This window comes from Stigmatopora nigra, unplaced genomic scaffold, assembly GCF_051989575.1.
Source record: "Stigmatopora nigra isolate UIUO_SnigA unplaced genomic scaffold, RoL_Snig_1.1 HiC_scaffold_26, whole genome shotgun sequence".
In the NCBI taxonomy this organism is placed as follows: Eukaryota; Metazoa; Chordata; class Actinopteri; order Syngnathiformes; family Syngnathidae; genus Stigmatopora; species Stigmatopora nigra.
In genome coordinates, this window is record NW_027551605.1 from 632,370 (window position 1) to 657,730 (window position 25,361).

At 41.2% G+C, this 25,361-nt stretch overlaps 1 long non-coding RNA gene across 1 annotated transcript; it reads right to left on the reverse strand.

Annotated features, from left to right (window-relative positions):
* Window positions 1-286: 286 nt before the first annotated feature.
* Window positions 287-24,780, reverse strand: LOC144192481 (uncharacterized). The gene is made up of 6 exons (XR_013325140.1): window positions 24,735-24,780; window positions 24,560-24,614; window positions 24,258-24,470; window positions 20,775-20,828; window positions 8,800-8,869; window positions 287-410 (listed from the first exon to the last, which is right to left on the reverse strand). It is a non-coding gene; the product is annotated as an uncharacterized LOC144192481 (long non-coding RNA).
* Between the last annotated feature and the right edge of the window lie 581 nt (window positions 24,781-25,361).

Sequence of the window (25,361 nt, forward strand, 5' to 3'; positions counted from 1 at the left end):
AACAAACTTGTTATATTACACATGCACAGAGTTGAAATGTACACAGAGAACTTTTTTTTTTTAAATTGAGAAAAACATGTTGCATTACTTTTATCATTAAGGAGAAAACTGAGTATGTCTCAGACATAATTGATGTAATTTTGTCTTAAAACTAACTCAACTAACACAACTTTTTCACATAAATATCCTAAATTGAATTGGCTCACTATGCATGGTGGATATAAATTATTAATAGGTTATGTGAAATAAGTACCGCTACAATCTGGAGTAACCTTTAACCTTACATAAGGACATAAACACATACCTGTTGATTGCAGAGATAGCAGCAGAGAAGATAATGATGACTTTCATCAAGATCCTGTTCATCAACTTGACTGAAACCAACAAGTGGGAAATCTTCATTGTAGTCTCTGTAAAAATGAGGCACACATCACACCACCAATTAGTTTCATGAGTACATCAATCCTGAAGAGTTTCACATAATAGTCCTATTTTGCACTCACTTTCAAGCACTATACATTCTGAAATAGAAATAATGGGTGCAGATCTGTTTTAAAGTGGACTTCAAGAGCGCCATAGCTTGTGATTGGCACATTCTGCATGTAAACAATCATTAGGTTGTGCAGCTTTGACAGATTCCGAGATAGAAAGGCCGCTTGTAGACATGGCTTTATTTTTGTCTGACCCGCATTTGAGGACTAGATGATATGTTTTAACTCTTCACATACCCCCCCAAAAACATCTGTACACTTACATTACTGAATACTATTAGTAGTGTTTAGGTTCCCATTGCTAGAGTTTGTTTTACTTGGAGCTACACAACTCTTGTCAATGGCCTGTTGACTGCACACAGTGGCGTAGAGTGATTTGTCAGCCGGAACATGCACTTCAGCCCGCTGTTACGCATATATTTGTGACAAGACTAAAAACAGCATGTACGGTCTGTAATTTTTGAAGCATGGGGAATTTTGACAATCATTTTTAGACATTGGAGATCTGTAAAGACAAAAAACTATTCAGGAATACACACCACACCATCTAACTTTTTCCATACACAAAAGGATGGATAAACTTTGCTACTAACTAGAGTTACTAGACCATTGTCTTGAATCAGAGTGCAAAACATGATCAGTTCCGCTACTTTAAAAGCGGGAATGACGATAGGCGCAAACTCAAGGCAAGCAGACACGCATCAAAGTGCAAAGTTGAGCCTCGTCTGGGTTTGATCCAAAGTAATATGTGAGCAGTCAGTGAGTTAAGAGTGTGTGATGGGAGGAATGGGGGGTGTTTGGGTGGGGGGGGGACTGGGATTCTGTGTTTATAAGTTCACTCCGTTTGAAACTCGGTCCAAGTTTATAATCTACCCACTGTGCGGTAGCTTTGTGCTTTCCCCTCAAAGCACTCACATAATGTAAACACCACATTTAAAAAAGGGGAGATTTTTTTTCTCCCCCTTTTAAAATATACGCCCTAAAACAAAGGGAGCACAGGAAATGGACTCCATCTAAAAGGGGAAAACAAACAGACGGTCTGTCAGTCAAGCTCATATGGGGCCGTGATGTCATGAAGGACAAGATGCTGTGTGTGTGTGATCCTGGCCACCAGAAGCCTGCTCACACATGGCCAAGGCATGTGTGCTGTAAAGTCCGCAACATCCGTTAGCCATACAGCTGACTTCCTATGTACGACCGCTTCTGCTTAGCAGGTGCGGCCGATGATGGAGGAACTGATGCGCAGTGACGACCTGCCGCGTCAACTTCTACGATGCCTCGTCCTCCACTTGTTCCAGAAAATGCAGCCCATCTAACAGCAGCTTAGATTGTGCCACTAACATCAAAACACATTACGCCTGTACAGCTGTGTGGGGTGCAAAAACAGATGATCACCTTATGCGGAGCAATACTTGATAGTTTAAGTGGCAGTGTTCTCGTTACCTCTGCGTCCTGCGTCTGATACGCACAGCTTTTCTTCCAGACGCACAATTTCAAGTAATGTGCTTTTTTCGGACGCAAAGAAATTTTTATCAAAAAAAAAACCAAAACACATATATCCGATAGCAAACCAATTTATTCCACATAATCTTTGCGAAATAATTCTCGCGAGACTAGCAGACACTAGCAGACGAAGGAGAGAAAGCGATAGCAAGAGTTTCGTAATAGTGTAAGAAAGATAAAAAATGTTTCAGAAAAAGCAAAACAGTCTGGATAGTTATTTCGCAGTTAAAAATACAACTAGTAAGAAAAGAACTGCAGAAGATTCGATCGATGATCATGAAGCAAAACGGGGGAAGCAAGGAAAAATACGCACATTTCAAAAGACTTTTGGCTGCAAAGAGAGGAGGATCTACGAGCTGAAAGACTGGTACAATGATAAATAAACCCTAACCCTAAACCATATAATAAATAAATAAAATCTGAATGTTTATATATCGTTGTTTATGTTTTATTTGCATCCGTAGTATGTTGGGACTCGTGACAAGTTTCCTGGGACGCACAGTTTTCAGACAAGCGAATCCCTGGGACTCGCACTGTGCCAATTGTAAAATTATCACTGAAGTGGTGTCTTCCGCTTTACAGGGGCAAGGAAATAGCAAGCTCAAAGTGTTGCAAAGGCAATGCAATCTGGTTGTTTAGATATGACAGCCAGAAATGTTTGGGTGTTATGTATCTGCTCTGAATTATGGAGCAAAAATTAAATTGTGTCTGTGTTAATTTGTCCTTGAAATAGCCTGACAATTCTTAGGTCTAGTGAAGGCAAACTAAGGAGATGTAACAATAAATCGATCCAAAGCAATACTGATTCATTAAGCAATGATCAAATTGAATTAATCAAATAGCACGTTATCAATCAACATTGTCTATAGGATATGCCATTTGTCAAAATTACTTTAATACTTAAAAATACACATTTATGAAGTGTTTTAGCAGTGAAATGTACTGTGTTCAATGTGTACAAATACTATAGAAAACCAAATGAACCCCACCTATTCAAATAAAAAAACTAATCTGAATAATCTATAAATTGTAGTGTCATGAAATTGCTTATTCTACACTCATATCCAATATTAAAACTTGATAAAATGACCCAACGGACACTTAAAAAAGATGATATCCCCCCCCTCTCCAAAGATTAAAAAAGGACCATCATTCCATCACTGGGGCTTTGCAGGGCTGCGGAGTCAAAAGAGGCGTGTCAGAAGGGACCGTGCCAAGAACACGGGCTTTCGGCAGCTGACTGTAATATGATTAGCAGCCCACAACATAAGTCACCGCCAGCCTCGGAGAACAACCATGACTCCCGTGCTCGCAGGCAGGATTATGATAATGTTAGGCAATGTCGGGACTGAGGTAGTAGTGGTGGGATCTGTATTTGCAATTGGAAGGAGAGTATCATTACCATAGAGGGGGGGGGGAAGCCACAGAAGGATTTATTTTGGGCTTTTCCTTATCAGGAACATAAAATGGTGTTCTGTGATTACAATATGTTTTGATGCTAACAAGTACCATTCATTCTGCAGCAGATGCCCCCCCGCTTATGCATCTGCCCTTTTGGCGAGGGTGCCGGTTTATAATTGGCCACGCCCCTTACCAAACATGCCTGTATGTGTTGTTGAACGCATCTTGCCCCCGCAGCATTTCTCCAGTTAACACAATGTAAATATTTGAGAAAATGTGGCCAAACACATTTTGTTTGAGTATTGGGATGATCAGGACGTCTATATAAAATAATGATGGCTTTGAATTGTTGTTCAAATAATTGTTTTCCTGCTTATTTTTAACCGTTCCTTATATTCGGACAACTATTACAGCTTTAGCATGAAAAGACTATGTTTATGTTATAGACTATACAATAAAAAAGCTGTTTATATAGTTAACCCATATTAAAAATTGACATTTGTTCATACTGAAGATCATTAAAATTAACATTATAGCAGCTCACGACCATATTTCTAAATAAAAGGCACAATAAAACAAACTAACAGAAATGAGGCGACATAATCCAAATTTGTATCTGCACCACATTGTATTATATCATAGATGCGCATATATGCCAGATTTGGCTTCCCATTAAGATTCATGCATTAATCATCAGGGAAATCCGAGCTCCACCCTTTAATCCAGGCCATGCCAGAAATGAATTCATTCATTCTCCACTCCAAGTATAGTAGAAATAGCTTCAGGACATTTTGCATAATCTTTCAAACTAATGACAAAAACTTAATCTGCTCAACTGAAGATGTTCTACTCAAAGCGTATATTTTTCCATGAGAATTGATCATGACGTTGGCGTACATAGCGCATTCGTTCCAAGGAAATGACCCTGGAACTATGCAATCAAAAAAAGGTCCAACTTAAGGTCGGTATGTGGCATCAAGATGTTTCCAATGGGGCAATATTTACATAAATCAGTAATGATAATGGCTCATTTCCATTGAGGTTGATTAGTGTAACTCAAGGACACGTCTGCTTATTTAAGGTCGTGGGGACTCGCTTGGACGGGGTCAAGCTGTGAGTGCACGCACCGGCCCGCCACGGCACAGCTGCTCCCGTGCACACGCTCTCAGATATCAGCATCTAAAACAAAGCCCCGACGGGCTTTTAACACCCGACGTGACAAACAAAGACTGACCTCGGAAGCCATCTAACTACATTTCCAACTGCCCCGGAGACGTTGAACCCGGGGTCAATCGGGCCAAGCCCAAGACTGGCTCTCAGTGTCTGGGGACATTTATGACGTCTGGGTTCCCCCCTCCGAGTGGCTGCCGTGACCCACAACGCTAATCTCAGGGGTTATTCTAGACCTTGGAGTTTACGACGCCACAAGCTTTGATGTCCGATATTGTTATGGCATCTGACTGCTTTCTAAGGTGCGGGGAGACGTGATTGGATTGTGGTATCGGAGGGCACATCTGTGGGCTGCAACGGCTTGGATTATTGGATTGTTCAGTGGGACTTGAGTCTGGTGCTCTTCGGTTTTTGCACTAACCAATCGATTGTATGAATATCTGTCTGTTGCAGAACTAAAATTTATTTTTTTTTGTGCAGGGAGATGTCTAAGGTACAAAATCAACCCTATAAAACTACCCTATTTTCACGACTAGGCGCAATTAAAAGTGTGAATTTTTTCTCCAAAATAGACAGGGTGTTTTATAATCCAGTGTTCTTTATATATGGAAAAGAAATACAATGCGTCATTCGTTGAGGGTGCGCCTTACAATGCAGTGTGCCTTTTAATGCAGTGCGCCTTATAGTTGTCAAAATGTGGCATTTAAATTAACCAAAAAAAGGTTTTTAGACACTAGCATAAATGTCTTTGAACATTCATTTTTTTTAAATTTGAGTTCAACAATGCAGTAATGAACAAAAACATTTTGTAAAGATGGCAGAACAGATTTATTTTCTACAAAAACTGACAAGTTCAAAACTGTCAACTGTTTTTAACACTTTGATAATATTGTGTAATGTCATCAGGGTTTCTCACACTCCCAACCTCTCTCATTTCAGCACCTGGCCACTCGGAAAGTAGGAGCTCATTGCCATGTGACTCCCCGAGGAATTGTAATTAATTTTCATAATTACTTAGGGGAGCTTAACTGGGCCAAAACAATGAAGGGAAAGTAGGCTATTGTGTTCCTAAACGACGGCTGCGTTGGTGTGCGAGTCATTTTAGTTTTTTAGGTTTTAGAGAAGCAAAAGCAATTTTGCTCTCACTTCCCTTTCCTGTCAATTTTATTTGTACTCCCTCGCAGGCAAATAAACCCATTGATCTCAGGGAGTTCCCCTACTTTGCCGCATCCCTGGCGTTTCATTGCTCCCCATTGTGGGTACAATCTGCGGGTCAAAGTTCGTGACGGGAGGTCATTACGCAGTAAAGGGGTCCAGACAGCTCACTTTAATGCTATTTTATTGGGGGTCAAGGAGTCCTTACAAGACTTATGTTGGAAAAATGACGCATCATTTGTGGTCGCAATGGCTTTGTTATTGCCATTGACGCGGCTGGACTTTTATGGGCATGTGAAATGATACGTTAACATAAACTTGCTATGAAATTTTGACAGAAGTGTAGATTAACGGTTTGAAATACAGAATGAAAGACTACCTATTTTTTGAAGGGTTTTACAGATTCTCTTATTTTAGTTCTTTATTCTTTTTCATTATCTATTGACAATTTCCTCACATTTCAATTATATTCTTTTGACATTAAAACTTATTTCTAAAGTATTTTTTTAAATCCATTTTTCAACATATTTATTGATCAGATATGGGTTAGTTTTGATGCTAATGTGATCAATATTCTTCCAAATGAAATGTTATTTACAGAATACTATTTAATCACTTACTGAACAAATACACACATTTTTTCACAAATAGAAATGAAGAAAATGTACACTATTCAACATACTTTCATTTCATATGCCCAACAGTTAAAACAAAAAAAACTCAGCTCATCACACCCCTTTGAACGTTAAGATATTTATTGTTCCAGATAAGACCCGCCGTTGGATTAAAGATTGTGTAAATTACTAACCACCCGGAGTCCTGCTGCAGCTGGCGCCGCAGAGGTGCCAAATAGGGGAAGGGGAAGCACTGCAGCACTGGCACAGGTGGAACCCACCACTACCACCACCACCACCCCCTCCATTTCATTGAGGCCACAGCACCGAGGGAAGTGATATAATCCCCTGGACTTTGGCCAACGTTTTTCCACCGTGTACTTTGGGCATTGCGAATGAACACGAGTGAGTGTGCATCTGCCTGTGCCTTCCTCTTTGTGCAATAGATGCTGTTGTATTGTTAGGTCATAAAAGAGCCATGTGGTGTCATGGGGGGGGGGGGGGCACATGGCACGGGGGAACTGCTCAACTCAAGGGATGGAGAGGAATTCCAGCAGTTTTTTTTCCCTTTTCCCCCTAACGCTTTTCCTCTTATTCACAGGCGCCCGCCTACTCACTACACACACCCACACACACAAAACGCCAGCACACGACAGGTGCAGGCTTAAGTGGCGCTTTCCTTCCGCCGAAACGCTTTCACAATATAAACTACCGCAAGCCTTCGGAGCTGAGATTTTGGCACATGGATAAATACATAAAATAGTTGAAATAATGCCAAAAAATTGTGATTTTTAAGTCACAAGAGGGAAAATCCATCAAATTAAAAGAAATAAGCCAATTTTGCTAAAAGTGAGGCTTACTTATTCATCATATCACATTTATCTTTGGTCAAAACACCATTTTTTTTTCATTTTTACTTTTCAATGTGATCCAAACGCTCTTTTTCATAGAACTAGGTGTCCATCCTTAAAACCATATTCCAAATAATGCAGCCTAATTACCCCCTTATCTCGATTAACTCAGACACATAGAAGCAAATTTAGATGTAATCCTCTATGTGGGCCCTTTCATCCCTGTCTATTACATTCCCAGCACATCTGTCTTTAAATCAGTCCTGCTCTCTCTTTGTTGTTCTATATTTATCTCCTGGCTTTGTCTACTTTTTGCCTGGTCTGTGGTTTTCACTCATTTTCTCGAATCCCTTTCGAGCATCCTATTGTGTCCGTCTCCATCGTTGTCTCTCTTGCTACCATCGTTCCATAAATACCCTCCCTTCCTTTTCCTAATGTCTTTTCTTTGTCCTTTTTTTTTCTTTCTCCGAAGCTCTCATTCTCCTTCCCCTCCCTCCATTTCTCTCCTCTCTCGCTCCCACTCTTCTCTACCTCCCTGGTGTATCTTGTTGATGGTCGATGCCAGACTGTAGCGAGAGCTGTGTAGACTCCAGGCGCTTTCTGTTCCTGTCAGCCGTTAACACACACACACACACACACACACACACACATATATATACACACCCTAACTCGGAGTCAACGAGGACAATGTGTCTGGTTCTGGGGAGGACGTGCTTGCCTGGGCTGCCACCGCGAGGAAGCAGTCGGTACCGCAGAAACATTGGGTTGGGGGCTATTCATCGAGATTGTGAGGATGATGAAATACTGGCAGCTTTTCAGCAACGGCTGGATCTAAGTGGGCGTGGCAAGAGCCTGTGAGCTCACCGCTACAAGCTGGGAGCATCAGCAGCTATTATGCAACAGAAAAAGGGGGAGAGTAGGGTGGGTATAGTGGGCTTAGGGTGGGGGCGCCATGTGAACAACAGGAGGCTTAGGGGAGATGGAGCTGGGTGCGATGATGCGCCGAATGTCCAAAAAAATCGGCGCCTAATACGCGCTGCCACCTCTGTTTCTTTTGTTTCCAAAAAAAGAGGAGACACCTTGTTTTCGTCCTCATTTTGCTGTGAAAGACGATCATGCCAAGACAAATGTAAATGTCCGAAGACCCAGCAGGTAGCGTTGGCAGATAAATGGCTTTAATTAATCTCACCGAAAGGAGCTCCCAGATAGGCTACTTGATGAAATATGATCCTTGTTTAAATTGATATGCAAATCGTCGGGTAAATGTATTCAAAAATTTGGACTCTGGGACAAAGGCGATGGCGTGGGGTCGAGTCATTCCACGTGAGAAGGAAAACACAAGGTGACCCGGACGGCGGGGCAAGATTAATGCAGTGCTGAAAGGACGACGCAAGGAAAAAAATAGTCTATTTTGAGGGAGTCAGTGACAGTCGAGGGTGAGCGAGCGCCATTTGGTTGCCGTCACACAACATTGGAGACAGCGGGAAGATTTGTAGGCAACTGTAGCCTATAGAGCTGCTTCTCAAAGTCAGAGCCCAACTTACCTTACTCATAACTCAATTTAACTGTACATCAAATTCAGAAAAATAACACGGTAGTGTAAAATAGACATACCTTGATGTGGTGCCTTGATTTAGGAGAGCCTCGACTTATGGGGGTAACAAGCTGATGAAGTTTCACCATCCTGCAAGGGGAGAAAAAAAATTGAGCCGGTCATTTACAGTAATGCCTTGGCTTGGAGAGCCACATTTTAATACTGTTTATAACCTCATCTTTATAAAATTAGAGCTTCAACAAGAACATTTGTATTTATATTTATTAGCACTGTTTGAATTATTGATTCCTAAACCATCATATTCCCGTTTTCTATACAATCCTCCACAAGACTGGAGGAATATTACATGGTTGGTTGACTGTTACATTTCGGTTTTACGGAAATATGGTCAAAGGATTAACTTTGAAATTCTTAGCTCATGTCTATTCATGAATCTACTTTCTCTGTTTCAGTTCAGCTGGCTAGGGCATAAGTCCCAGCATAGAGAGGGGGGAAAAAGAAACATACACAGTGATGGAACCAAAACTCAAACCGAAACGTTGGTTCTATAAGCATGCCAACTGCGATTCCACTGTTCTGCCAATGTCACTTTGTGTCAAATCCAAAGTCTCGGTTTGTTTCTGTCCGCACCTTCCCAGATCCATCCAGCCAATCACTAGCATGGGAAAATCCCCAATGAATTTGAACCTCAAAGCGCCACCCATTAAAAGACAATCAAGGAGCGTGAGGACAAAAGGCTGAAAACTTAAAAAAAGGGAGAAACATTTTTCTTTTCACAGCCATTTCTAAGACGGTTTAGATGTTCCCGGTTTCTGGGAATTAAACCTGACAGGCTTCCTTGGGCCCAGTGGGGTACTTATAATTTGTTGGGGGATTGAGGGAGGGAGGGATTTAGGAGAACAATGGTATTGTCCTGGTTGTGCGAACCTCTGATCGGCCACCTCTGCTGGCAGATTGTTAACAGTAATTTGCTTTATGTGAAGTAGAAGGAGGGTCGGGGTTGAAGTGAGGCTTCCTCTACAAGGATCACATGCCCTTATCAGTCCCCAATCAAGGGGTTACATCACCCCATCATAGCGACCACCCAAGGATGTGTCTGTCAGCGGGCAAAATTCCAAGCAATTGGCATCTGCGGAAGCAACGTTTAAATCGGGGGCATACGTTTCAGATTAGTCGACGCTTCTTCCATCCAACACTCGTGTGACAGAAACATCTTTCGCAAAGCGGGGCATTTGCAAGATTGATTCGGGCTCGTGGCAATCAATAGCAGACAAACAAGCTTGGCGTGCCCTACACAAAGCCTTAATCCAACATTTCGTTAAGGGCAAATGAATCTGAATTTGCGTATTTTCCGGACTATAAGGCAGTTTTTTAAAAATCCTCCATGGTTTATTTCAACCTGCAACTACCAACTAACTCAACTTTTAAGTTTTTTCCATCTTAATTGCGCCTTTTTCGCCAGTATGGCCTCAGGTGAGTCTTCTAGTCCAAAGTTCACATAGTGTCAGATCCATAACTGACGGACTGACAACTCCCATTTAGCAAAATTATGAAAAAATAATGTTCCAGTAGCGCGCCAAGAGTGATACAAGGCAGAATGGAGAGTTGGAGCAAGTAAAAAGGAGAAAAATTAGGCACAACTAATGCAGCAGGACAGTAGCATTGTACTGGTCATTGTGTTGTCCCTCCCTTCTGATAGCTTCCCTCAGTTCTCGGCGCCCTTCGCTGGCTGTAATTTGCTATTGTCACATCGGGTTCATATCAAGTCTGAACTATAGACCATATGAAAAGACTTCCACGCTTTCCCTCAGCTGTCCCAGAGCTACCCGGTCAGAGGCCTTGTCGAGGAGTTCAATGGCTGAGGGTGACAGTTATCAGCTCGCCGTTTGAGGAGGGTGGCTTGGATGCTGTAGAGGTTCGCAAGCCATGACCTCAAGGTACTGTGGAACAGGCGGGGGGGGCGTAAGGGGAGCGTAACATTTTTGGGTGAAAGCGGTATTGTCACCAGCCATCATCTTTCATTGCCCCAACAAGAGTTGAGGAGCTCGCTCCGCATTTTTTCTTTTCAACTGCCTTCCGTGAACCCATGAAAGACACCGTTGTAGATCTAAAAGCGGTGAAATTGCTCCCGCAAATGCACGACTGGCGCTGGAATCAATCAAGGCGCATCCGCTTTATCTTCACGTCCACTCACGTCTCGGTTTCTACGTTGGCGATGCGATTGGATTGATATTCACTTCATCCTCCCTTCGGCTTTGATCTTCCATTTTCTCATCTGCCTGTGATTGATGTTTACATTACATTACCACTGATACACACGCCGGAGGGACCATATGCGCTTATATGCACACACCATCAGTGAGTGGTACTGACACCTCCCAGAGGGGTCCTAGCTGTGCAAGACATCCTGCTCATCAGACCACAGGGTCATTATTAGTGCACTCTGGCTACAGTAGTACTCATGTTCAAGCTGTCTCTTTAGAGGGATATGTGCTTGTCAAGAGAAAGTGGGGTTAAGGTGACACAAGTGGTGATGGGAGGGGTTTGCCTTAGAAGGAATAACATCAACTCAAGTATAAGGAAAAACACCATAGTGTACATAAAATGTTAAATGGTTTACTATTGTGGTTTGGGTCTCCAGTACAGAGTATTGTCAGGATGGAAGGTAAATGCCTGTTTTTTTCTGTGGTTGCTATTATAATAAATATTTTTAAAAGGGGAATTAAAAATCATTGTTCAAACCATTTGGGCAAATCAAGCTGGTATGCCAGACTGATTGTTCCATATATTTGGAACAAATATACATTAACAGTGATGACAAACTCATGCTCATCATAGACCACAGTTTAGTTATGGTGATCCAAATTGAATTGTATTGGAGTGACAGGAGGAGAAACAAGAGAGAAAAAAGCTGGACAAAGGAAGATGATCCACTCTCTACTTGTGGTACTTTGACAGTTACTGGAAAAGAAGATGTCTGGCATCCCCTCCCTTTAGAGAGTATACTGAGCTATTACAGTAATGAGTTCACCATCCAGAGCAACGTCATGCATCTATTCTGTAACATTACCGCATCTACTGATGTAAAGAACAAAGGATGAGGAGTAGAAGAATCAATGGGAGTCCCCCCCACCCCTAAAACCCTTCCCCCCAGTTGACTGCAGGTGTAACAATCACATCAGATATTAGATAACAGCAGTAGCCAGTTGCCCACCTCCCCCATTTGCCCAACGCATTCAATTTCCCTCCACGGTCCAATTGAGAGAGACAATAAAACGCTTATTGTGCATGTTTGGTGGCTCCTCCCCAAGACATGATTAGGATAATCAACAACAACGATAATTAACTGCATCTCCATGCATAATTGGCCAGAGATCACTATCACTCTCTTGCCGGATGCACAACAATGCACAATAATGCTTGCAATGGTGCAAGCACTTACAATTTGTAGGCAATTTAGTGCTTAAAGCCTTTTGCACTAATCACATGACTATTAAGACACTCGTATTCAAGAGCTGCACGAATGCCACACAGCATAACTCAGCTATTGTTGAATAGCAGAAGAGAAAGTGCTTAGATCAAGGACAAACTAATGGTTTCCTTCCAAACATGAGGAGATAAACACAACCCCTTGACGAAAACAGAAATTGCTAAATAGTGACTCATAGATTGATGTCATTATAAATTATTTACTTGTGATCAAGCAAGGACATGCCAGAGAAACTGGAAAGAATGGAACAAGTCATACATGTCCTTAACCTTCAAGTCTTAAGCAAGTCACAAGGTCAAAGTCGCCTTAGTAATGCAATCCTTGCTGCAGTTATTGAGCCCGTACTAATCAGTTTTGTATTACAGATTCTTACTAAAAGTCTCCATATGAACAAAAGTTGATCACAACAAAATAGCCAGAAAAAAATGAACACTTAAAATGGGGAATAATACTTGTAATAATACGAGTGAGTACAGAGGTTGATACAATGTTCAGAAAAACAATAGTTGCTGATATATTTACATAAACAGCTGGGTGTACATAAACAGAACACCTTTAAATCAATCTTTAACTGCAAATTATTTTTAAAAAGGAAAGGCATAACAACCATATGGTGCTCTAATGTGTCCTTCGTTTGCACCTCTAGTGTTAAGAACGGTGGTTGAGAGACCATCTAAAAGGCCTTGAAGCAACCCAGGCAACGCCCTTCCCTCCCCCACGCCAGTGCAAATGTCCCACATAAATACATTGTGATTTTGCTATTAAAACACTTTATCCATCCCCAAGGGGCACTTCGGAGGAAATGAACAGCAACAGTAAAGGACCAACAAAAGCATTAAAATAAAATGAACACCTTCCCCAATCTGTATATAGTGCTTATAAATAAAACAATAGGGCTTCAATTCAACATGTCACATAAACATTTTTTGATAAATCAAGTTGCTCGGGCATCTTTTACACATTCTTTTTGTGCAAATTTCATATAAATATGAAGTAACAGCCAATATAAATAAGTAATGACATGCAATTTTCAATGTAGATACTACATAGGTAAGTTAAATACGAAAAATAAGTGATAATTGCTATCTCAATCAGATGCAGATTAAACCAGGTTATCTTGATAAAATGTGATCTTTGTGGAATATCATATCTCGGGCGAATGGAGAGGGAAAAATGACGTATGAGAGAGAATCAATAGGATTGAAACGATTAGTGCAGATGCAAACAAAGCCCTCCTTGCATGTGCACCACAAAGGCCTCTGTTGCAAGCTGAAACACAAGCTACTTGACTGAAGTATATCACTAATGTTTCCAGAGCACAAAGACAGAGAGGCTCTTTATTTCCCCCACCCATGAAACTGGGGGGCCTCTTGAGCACGACCACCCCCAAAGACGGCCCGCTGTCAAGCGTTGACACCGTGAGAGGCACGCAGGAATTTACCTCGGAAACGGGTTCTCCTCAAGCGGACCTTCTGAGTAGCAGAGAGGGCACACACACATACACAAACACGCAATTCAGACCTTGGCGGTGAACCCTGCCAAAGCGGGCCGCCCCTTAGGCTTCCTTGGGGGAATGCTAGAAAAACATCAGCTTTTCCGCACCTTTTGATCTGTTGGATGTTCTCAGTTTGCCTTGCACGGGGAAACTTTCCAGGATTTGAGGCAAATCTCAATTTGGGACATTCATTTCAAAGTGTATGTTACTCAGAAGCGCAACAGTAATGAGTATTTTTTTTTTGTTTCTGCAAAATGGTCTACTATTAACTCATTAAATGATAAAGGCCACCTTTTCTATACATTAGTCCAGATGCAAGAAGAATATGAACAAGTATCTTGCTGGTATAGTCAGGCGTGTAAAGACTGGCAGTGAATCCATGCCTAGTTTTGATGAAATGGGTCTACTCCTATATCTCGACTACATAAAATTGCTCATCCAAACATGGTTTGAGACCGAGTGGAAACGCATCATTAATGCACAGAACTGCAGAACAAGTCTTTATTTCCGATCCAAATAAAACAAAGGTCGGCTAGTAAGAAAAGTGTAATCCCTGATGACCTAACAGGGATGAACACAACATAAATTGAAGGTTTACAGTGCAAGAATTTCCAGAGTTCCACCGAATTTACAGTAAAACCATAGATCAACTAAAAGCATGTCTCGTTATTCCCATCACGATTTGCACGTGTGCCCGTATGACATATGTGTATCAATATGGATCTGCATTTTAAATAAAACTAATGGGAAGCAGAGCAACAATAAATGAAGGAGGGGGTGGGCGAGACGGTATAGGTAGCGTTACGGTAGTGGAGAGCTCGGGGGTGCTACATTCCTGAGGCCTGATGTAGGAACGAAATTAAAAATACTCCCGGCTTCTTGGAGGAGCTCCAGCTTGGCGGATATTCCGCGCTTAGTCAGGAGGCTGGGCTGCTGATCCAGTAAGCGCTCACTCATGGCCAATTACGCTCCTTGTGATGTGTATTCCAACCCCCCCAAACCGCCGCCTTTGCCACCTTTTTACCCCTCCGGCGACACCGACAAGAGAGAAAGCCCCAAGAATCAAACTTCCAATCAAACGGCAGCTGTCACCCAGCCAGGTGATGATTAATGGCTGATATTCCTGACCCGGAGAAAGAAAGAAGAAGAAAAAGCTGCTACAGATGGGAGTTTTCAACTCATTACAAAAGCATTGTAACATGTGTTGGCGTCCTCCCCTGCGAACAACGTCAGGAGATGAAAGCTACCCGGCGATCACACAAAGGGCTTTGCCAAGGCGCTCTTTGCTCTCGGGCATATTAACAAATTAGATACAAGGGTGTATGCTATTCACCTGTGTCTCATTCGTCCATATTTACTTGAGAGCAAAGGTCCTAGAGCACGCACGCATAGAGGCACACACACACATATATTGAGAGAAAGTCTCGCCACTGGCGTCTGACCGAGCTCTGCGGTGGAAACCAAACACAGGCCTGTTTTGACTGGATGCGATCCCTGTTTCCGGGAGGAGCGCTGCCAGACGAGGATTAATGACTCTTACCCACACAAGAATGTTTACAGGAAAAGTGTTCACCTTGGAATTTAGTTTTTTTTTGTTGTCCTTTTAAAATAGCAGTACTTTGACTTACGAGTGCCGCAAAAAGACGATTTTCCGGCTACTAATTGTCATTCGACCATTATTTTTAACTGTTTTGTGAACTGTATATTGACTTTAGTATGAACAGTGTATATAGACTATATGAAACTCTTTTGAATGTTCTTTGTGTTCTTATTTGTAACCTAGAACAGATCATTGCATTTGACTGTTGTATTTATTTGTCCTTTTGTCATTTATATTTAATCCATTCCAAATAAAGAGCTTTCTGTGTCAGTGACGTGGTTAAATTGGAAGGAAAGTCAATTGCTCGCAAAAGAATGGCCAGGATTTTGAGGAATTTAATAATAGCTCAATCGAACAGATATTGGTCAAGAGGTTTTGGAATGAAGTTTATTCTCTTTCTTACAGTAGTGATAAATCAATTGGTGTTAATACAATTGCGCCTTTCTTATACTAGCTCAGCAGTAGTACGGTTGCTTGGGTTTGCTAATTTGAGGGGATATTGAGAGGAAAAGAAGAGTAAAAAAAATAGTGAAGAGGAGACAAGCCAAGGAAAAGAAGCCGACAGAGTGCCGAGGCAGGAAGACACGGAGACGGCAAGTGGTGACAGTGATCGAGAGCGAGCGGACTCCTGGGAACGCAGCGGAGGCCAGTCTATCGATCCAGTACAGAGAGCCCACTCTTATTTCACATCCTCAGCAGTAACACCAGCGCTCTACATTGGACCAATCTGGACAGGGTCACCTCTACTGAAAGCAAATGTAATTGTCGGTACTATTGAATTCTATTTATTTGTGAAGACTGTACAACACTGCAGATAACACATGGAAGGAATGTGGTCAATTTAATGGGTTTCCCTCATTCCGGAAGATTGTTTCTGTAATGTATCATTAGTAAAAAGAAATAGTGTGAGAAGCTTCTGGTTGAAAATAAAGGAGATTTATTTCAACCAGTTGAAGTGCTTAGTCATTAATTGTTTCACCATAGCTCTTTAAATTAGAACGTTGTATCTGATGACTGCAGTAATTTCCGTTTCTAATGTAGTACAGCCTTTTTGACTGATGAGTACTTAGGAGTAAATGGATTTCCACTTCATCCACTTGTTATTAGGAGGTCTTTTTTGACAAATGTATCAGTTATGCAACGTCTCACGACTATACAGTATCTTGAACTAACATCAAATTGCACATCACGGTGTAACATGGTTACATTTTGTCCACCTTTGGTGCATCCCCAACCAAACTGACGTGCCACTTTCCTCAAAACTTGAATGAATCCCACACATCCCTGAAGAGGCTTGAGCATTTTAGTGGGAGGTGCCACGTCCTGCCTCTCAAAGCCGTACACTGTCACCAGAGAGGGTCCGAGCATGTGACAGACGACCGAGCATGTGGCATCTCTCCGACCCCTGACCCAGAAACCTTTCCCCCTATCAGGCCCCTGCTGGGGCTAACGGATGGACCAGAACCCTTGGTGAACACAGACCACTGGCTCTCTTTTGTGCGAATGGTCAGTCACATCAGAGGAGGTCACGCGGGGGTCACATTAGAGACAGGCGAACTTTAACCTCCGTGCGCTGGCCTTAGGTTGCGGTATTTGGATAGCATGTGTAAGACCATTGATAAGATTGAGCCTCATGAAGGTGATGAAAGATAAGACAACAGTTGGTAAAGAACGTGGAGGGGGGAAAAAACAGCACGGACTCAGGCATGATCTACGACCAGAACTCAAGTATCCTGAAGCAGTTCTAGTCTCTTATTTCATGGATAATGATTCAACTTATCCACACACACACATTCACTTCCATTGGCCCTACCCCATTTCCTGCTCAGCACTAAAGTGTCTCACATTTTCCTTTATGAAACATACCAAGTGTGATTTAACTGGAGTAGAAGCCCCTCATGTGTCAAATAAAGTCAACTATTAATGGAGTGTCAAGGAAAATTAAACTCTGTATTTAGAGTATAAAAATGTCACCACCAGAGGGAAATAAACACCTGGGAAGTGATATTTATACGCAGAGCATCCAATCAATTGGCTATGACGGACAAGAATGTCACAAATTCTACATTGGCTGAGGATTGAATGTTGGACTTGAATCAAAAAATGTTCTCAGCAGCACTTGGGTTCATGCGCCACCTGATGAACATGACCACCCAGCGGGTCGCAGCGGAGCCGCTTTGGGCCGCATTAGCGTGCTGCGATACCTCGTGAGCGTCACGACTAACAGAAGGTGGATTTAAGAGAAGCCACGCCTTCTCATGCAGCTATTGGGAGAGTAGCACAAGCATGTTTTCTTGTTGCTTTTTTCTCCATCAGTAGTCTCTCCTAAACTCATGTGAAGTGAGCATATGACATTTGAATATATACAAGTCGGATCAGCGATACCTGGATGCATAAACTGGAACACAAATCTGAAAACACTAAAAAGCAAGGATTTTTTTTTCGTGTAAGTGTCTTATAACATTTTTTCTTTAATAATAAGGTTGTTTTGCTACTTTTCCAATATCAATCCTGATAAAATCTCCCCAAAAATGTAAGAAATGACTTTTATCCTGTGTCGACAAAATTGAGCGAAAGGCCCAAGTGCTTGACAAAGATGAGATTTCATCACTTATGTTTAGACTGCATCAGAGTTCACCTTCTACAACTGAAACCTTGAACTTCGGAACTGACACTAGCTGTAAAAACACAGAGTGTCGACAAACCTAACAGACCTCTTCTCGTCCCTGGAATCGGCCTCACAGCTCTAGGGACAGACGTACAGCAGTGCAAAAACCAACACTGTGCTGGTCGCGGGTCAGCTATCAAACACAAGAGGAAGGCAGTCTGTACAAAGACGATGTTAATTGGCAGCTTATTTTTGTTCAGGGCCTGAGGACATAACTACATTGCTAGGGAATATGGGCTTTTGCAGTAGCAGTACTTTTAGTTAAAACTGGCTTTAGATTTACAAGTAAGTGGGGGCATTAAGTGACTTTTCTATTCATAAACAGTGAGAATGTCACTTTGCCATGTACAGTCAACCTGGCTTAAAAATGTTTTTTTTTTCTGTAAAGATTGTCTTAATTTTTCTTGGATGGTTTCTATAGCTCTGTCAAAATGCCAATATCTGAAATAATAGTAAAGTAGAAATTAATTTATTACTAGGTTGCTTGTGGCTGGACATTGTGAACTATGTGCCAGATTTCAAAGTAATCTGCAAGGCATTTATTTAGAATAATAATGATCTGAGAGCCTGTTTGGTAGTCAAAGGTTGTGTTAAATATACATCTTAAAATATCAGTAGAGTAACATTGACTTACAAGGACCACAACCTTTTAAATTTTGACAGTTGTGAGCAATTGTATTGTATTGCTGCACAAAATTTGACTAGAGGGGAGGATTAAAGGCCATTACAAACATTTCAGTAAGGAGTCACGTTACCTTTTTGCTCTTTTACAGCTTGGACCAGTCCCCAGGCCCCTGTGACCCTCGTCAATACCCCTGCACTTACTGTATCTGTAATGTAAGACACTTTGCCAGACCGATCAGTTCAGGGGGGTGGACGAGTTCATGGAACTACTGCTATATTTGTCTTTCTATTTGTATGTGCCAATAGTGAGAGGGAGACAAACGGGGCGAGGTGAGATCGCCGCCACCGCGGTGCCCTTGAAATGTCGGGCGCATGAAGGGGCCCGAGTGTTTGAGTGCTGAATGAAAGGATAAGTGTGTCGCCTGACTGGGAACTATTACACCCGCAGCCCTTGACACACTGAGTGACTAACACAATGTATGCAGGAGCCTATAAAAAGCCTTGCTGGAATGGAAGTGAGGGGACTGTCCTTCTAGTAGTGTGCTACGATAGCCCAGCAAGATAATGATGAAACGCAGGAGACGGGTGGGGGCCAAGGAATCGGGCCTGTGAAATAGTCGGATAATAATAGCAAAATGAAGAGCGCTATTCCCAACACTGCCTGAAGACCATCTTAACACAGTGGGTAGATTCTCACCCCTCAATGATTTAAGCAGACTATTTCACCAAATGCCTTTGATTGGATAAAAATGAATCAACCGCAAGCAAACAAGAAATTCCTTTTTGCCTGAAATTCTTCAAGAGATATGTAGATGTAAAAGTATGATGAGCATCTGTGAAAGTGGGCAATAGAAAGTTCCATTGTCTTCTTTCATTCTTAAACTACTTTAACATTATACATGACTATAAACACAGGCCCCTGTAAAGTCAAATTTCAGACAAGACAAATTGGATTGAATTATCGGTTAACTCCTTGACATCAAATGGACCTGGATCTCATCCAAAGAATTGACATTGTATCATGTTGCCATGAAACTGTTGTTAACCAGTACTAAAAGGATGCATACCTCTGGATCAATACATCAGTGGGTCAAGCAAAGTCCCAATTACAATCAATCTATAAGTCAAGACTAGTTCTCATTCAATTATCTCAAATATCCCAGCAACAGAATTGTCAAAAACTCTAAATTGTGGCCAACATTATAATATCAACAAATGTCTCAACAGTTCCCAAAGACACCACCCAGTTCAAGAATGGAATTCCCCAATGTTCAAATTTGCACTCGATTGGAATTTCTATCATTTCAGCCCACGCCACAGTAACCCAAGCAATCAGGAATCAAAGACTACGTGCATGTGCATGCATGTGCCGTACAAATGTGAGAGTATGTGTCGAGGAAGCCGAAGATAAATGGAAGCAGAGTAGGGTGGAAACCACTTTTCTCTCCGCAAAAGTGAGCGGCAGTGCGTGGCCTCTGATGTACCCTACCAGAGAGGAAAAAGCCTCTTTCATTCCACAGAAGCAGCCGCCCTGCCTCTTCTATGTTCCCAGGGACCATCTGAAGCCCATTCCCTACCTCTCCTCCCCTCTTCGCCGTCACCCGCAAATATAACAGTGCCCCTTCTCCTAATTGTGCCCAGCCGTCAGCGAGACGGAAGAGGTGAGGAGCCGGGAAGAGGGTAACGCGAGGAAAAATAGCGGAGAAGAAAGAGCAGCAATGAAAGATGTGTTTGTTCAGTAGCACACACTGACACATTCCTCTTATCTTCTGCCCGGACTAACCATATGCCCTTGGCCCCGTGAGAAGGGGAGAAAGATGAGCTGAGAGTTTGTAAGAGTGGGTTAAATATATGACACCGGGTTTCCTAAGTTAGTGGCCGGAACCCAAAAAAAGAAAAGAAAAAAAGGGTACATTTTATTGGGCCTACAATTGTCAGATTAAAATCCTGTAAACATACAATTTCTTGGCAGGGGGAATTTGAATCATGTGTGCAGAATAATTAATCTTCATGTCTGAGGAAGTTAAATTGAAGACTTGGGGAGATTTCTTTTTTTTTTTTAGACCACTTTGATTAAATTTAAACACCACTTTGTCGTTAAATATGACCACTAGGAGAGACATGCTGTTTATCATGTATTGTATGTATACTACTTACCATGCTTTTTGTTGCCAGTCGTGACCTTCAGTTATGTTGCCGCTCAAGTGTGCTCTAAAAAAAAGCAGGGAAAAAGAAACAGAGTCACTTTTTTTGCCATTTAAAGAGTAGCCCAAACATTTTAACAATATTAAATGACATAACTCAAAGAGTTTTGTGTTAGGACGGAATATATTCCAGGAAATCACATTGATTTCAATTAAGAAATTTGATATGATACACAATGTGCAATTAGATTGGTCAATGTACATATTGATCACATAAATGAAGGCACTATTTTACTATGAAATTAATGTAGCACTTTTGTCTTGATTGGAAAAATCTAATGTAATGCAAACCCAAAAAAGTATACACTTACCTTTTCTTTTTTTAGTTCATGTTATATCATGACAATATGATGACATGGGTCAAAGTTAATTATTCTGTCTTATGTGTTGAGTTAAGAGCATTTTTTACATCCCAATAGGTATAAAAAAAATCACTATAGTCACTCAATCAATTACAAACCAATCAATCCAACATAAAATACCCAAGTCCAATGAATTGCATGTCTATGCCATTCAACATAATACAATTAAAAATATTTAAATCCAATCAATCGTTAAATTAGTTCTGTGTCATGGTTAAAAACTAAAATAATAATCATTCACATCCAATCAAATGAATTTGATGTTAACTGTCATCAATGGCAGAAAACCAGATGATAATCAAACCCTCAATAAGCACCCAGTATGGCATCGCCTTTAGGCCAAATGGACCATGATCCCATTCCCCTACAGCGCACCCGTCGCCTCTTGACCACACACGTTAACCAGTTCGCCGCGATAAAGCTGGCACGGCGCGCGCCATCGCCGCGTGACGCCCAGACACCATCAATAGTGTCAGACAGTCCAGCAGCAGGAGCCATCAAACCGAGCTGCAAAGACCAAAAAAACGAAGAGAAGGAAAAACATTTTTTTTGATTACAGAGCGATATCCACTCTGTCAAACAGAGCTTTGATTGCTACTGTATTTAAGCTGAACTTAATGTTTAGTTAGTTTTATGTTACCAGCCGTAAGCTAAGCATAAGTTTGATTTGTGTGACGGAATTGTAGCCTTAATGTACACATAGGTTTCCTGAAAAAGTGACCATAAGGCCAACGCACAAGTGACTGGACCCATATGTTCAACTTCCCCTGAACTAAGCATCCGAGCCGTGTGTTTATTGACGGTAAACCGACACCTTTAAGGACTTCATTCATGGCGGCAAGCGCGGTGACAAAGTGGATTTAATAGCTCGGGTGCTGGGCGGAATACCGATTTTGCGCTTGCTTGCATTGCCTGATTCTTCGAGGCTTTTCTTTGCAGGAGAGTTTCAATGTTTCTCTCAGATGAGCCCATTTTGAGTTAAGTTGGGTTCAAATCACAGAGCCTCTGGGACAGGGGTCGGGAACCTTTTTGACAAAGAGAGCCATAAACAATTCATATTTTTAAAGATTATTCCTTGAGAGCCATACTCCGAATTTAAAAGTCAAAATACATGAAAATGTGAGCATTTATTATTCATTTCACCAGTTTGAAAGTAAAAAAAAAGTCTAAATTCTTTTGAGAACATTATTTCACTGTTGCTAATCAATGAGTATCAATGAGAGAATGAGTCTAATGAATAAAAAAATATGATTTAAAAAGGCCACATATGGCTCCTTAGCCATAGGTTCCCTTCCCCTGCTCTAGGAAATGTGTGGCTTCACATTGCTGTGATTGAATAAGGCCGACACTAAAGTCAAATGCTACTCTCAACATACCATTTGTCAATGCATTTGTTGAGACATGAACATTTTAACTTAATTTTCACACTCTTTGTAATTCCTCCAGATCTTCCAGAAAAATCGAGCAATTGTGTGACCTTACTCGACCTTTTATCCCTGCAGCAGATTCAAATTCAAACTGTATTTTCTACAATAATCAAAGGAAAACATTATTGTAACTGACACATCACTGTTAAATATTTGAGGTACCACTTCAAAAGCCAAATCCAGGAAAACATGCTACTACTACTAGGAAGACATACATCTATAAATCATCTTTTTACAGCTGTTGCTGCTATCTGCAGTTCATAGTTTAGATTTATGGTGGGCCCCCATCAGTGTACTGTACTTCCGACCCAACTCCCATACATACAGTACATAACACACAGGGTGTGGAAGGTTCAGTCTTTATCGCTGTGACATTTCCATTTAACATGCAGCCTATAGACATCTGACACTCAAAACCTTGTTTCCTGTGCTCCCACACCAGAGCAAAATAAATAAAAAAAACTGTGAGACTTATCATTTAGTTACAGAATATCATTGCCAAATTATTCCACTTTTTAATCCTAAATTTGAAGGACAAGAGTAGTTTCCAGGTCAACAAAAACCACTATAACAAATTTATTTGACACTAACTACTGTCTTAATAGCCATGACTTTAGCGCCATCTTGCAGTAATACCAAATATGACAACAATAACCCTTTGCAAATATACAATGACTGCTTGCTGTCTATGTATTTTTGTTTTACCATGCAGGTTGAACTGTATTAGTACTCTATGCAACACTATGCAATGTCAAGCCAAAGAACACGTGACATACCAGACAGAATTGGACTCTATTTCTTTGAGAACACAACTCTTCAGGGATCTTAATATAATACTCCACCTTCCTTGTTGGTTAGGCTACTTGGAGCCAAATACAATCTTTCAACTCATTGCATATGTTCAAAGAATAGCTTATGGCTATGTTAAATAAAGCAGTACATAGTCAAGGATGTTTTTTTACTGTCTACTCAAAAATGTGTTTTGATGTGACCTATAGAAAAGTAACAATGACCATCTGTTCTGACTACGCTTCCAAACCCAACTTGGCCTGGAACCTTACATCAATGATTCCAGCCACTATACCAACTCAGTGGTTTGAGAAATGGTACGCTCTACTACATGGAATTGCTGAGTCTATCATTTCTAGCCTTTGTAGGATGCAAAGACTGCACTAATATAGAAATAGCATCCGCTGGACTGCATTTGACAAATTTGAGTGAGAAATTGGGCCAAATAATGTCATTTTGAGAGGATCGATAGAGCAGAAAAGTCCCTAAAATAAACCATTTTCAATATGCAAGTTCTTCAACAATTGATCATATTGCATGCTGCACAAAGCTGTCCATCAAATAACAATTTAAACACTTAAGTAAATAAGCACAGTGAAGTAAATTCAAAGAATCTACGACTTGAAACGGGTATGCATAATAATTACTTAACTACTAAGCTGCACCATTTTCCAAAATACCATTAGTGGGGTGTTTATTTTCAGCCAAATTGGATTTATTTGGGGAACAGGGAGAATAATAGCTTTTCTTGGCCTTTTGACTGCAAAATGTCAATTTCTTTAAGTAGTAGGCCACCACAACAGAGCATGAAGTGAAAAATGACTTGATCTTCTGTGTGCAACTGTACGTATAACTCACCTCATCTTAGATGAATAACAGATGGATTGGATGATGACTTTTCTCCTCTCTTTTGGCGGACTTTTGCCCCGGGGTCTTCCTCGGTCGACGCCCCCCACGTTCCCGGCCTCGGCTCACCGGGCGATCCGGCCAGCTTGGAGCCTCGAACGCGGTGATTAATCATGCGACGCGGCGGGCGTGCGGGACTGAAAACCCCCACGGCGCCCGGGGAAACTTTGATGGACACAGAGAAGACATTGTGTAGGAGAACGCGGGTTATTGTTGGCCACGATGCAGCGTAAAAGATGTTGGAAAAACCTCACCTGGGCTTCTGGAATGCCGATGGAAGGCCCGATCGTTGTTTCCCATCGTGAATCGCTGCAAAGATTACAAAATAAAACACTATCATCTTGAGCGGATGTTTTTGTTTTGTATATTATAACACATTTAATAGTTGTACAGTCAATTGATCATTGTTTTTGCTAAAAACAAACAAACCATGCTTGTGAAAATCGTCGACTCCAACAGGTGTCCATCCAGGAAGTACAATCAATAGATCGGAAAAGTAAAAAAAAATACAAAAGGAAAACATTAAGATCGTCATCATTTAGGTATTTTTTTTTAGTAATGCTCTGCATGCAATCGTTTGAAATGGGCCAGGAACAAATATAAAAATTGCTTAAATATGTAACATTGTAATATAATGTAACTTGTAATGTGCGTGTAAATGTTTGTTTGTGTCATTGCCTCCCTGTGATTGGCTGGCAACCAATACACGCACTATTGCCCCAAAAGGGCTGGGATAGGCTCCATCACCCCCAACCCTTGTGAGGATAAGCAGTATGGAAACTGAAAGATTGAGTGCGAATTTGTCAAACATAATCCTAAATGTGCACTGTTCTAATACAAAATAATAATAATAATAAATGAAAGGGTGCCTCAAAATATACAAACCTTTGACCCAAATAGGCAAACCACAGGATTTTTTAAAAGGTCTTCCTGTTGTAGTTCCTTAAATGCTTTAGATCAAATACATAGACATGGGCACAGCCATTTTGTCTATATTTTGCAAGCCCTCAGTCATGACAGATGATGGACAGACAAGGGACTGTTGTTTTACATGAC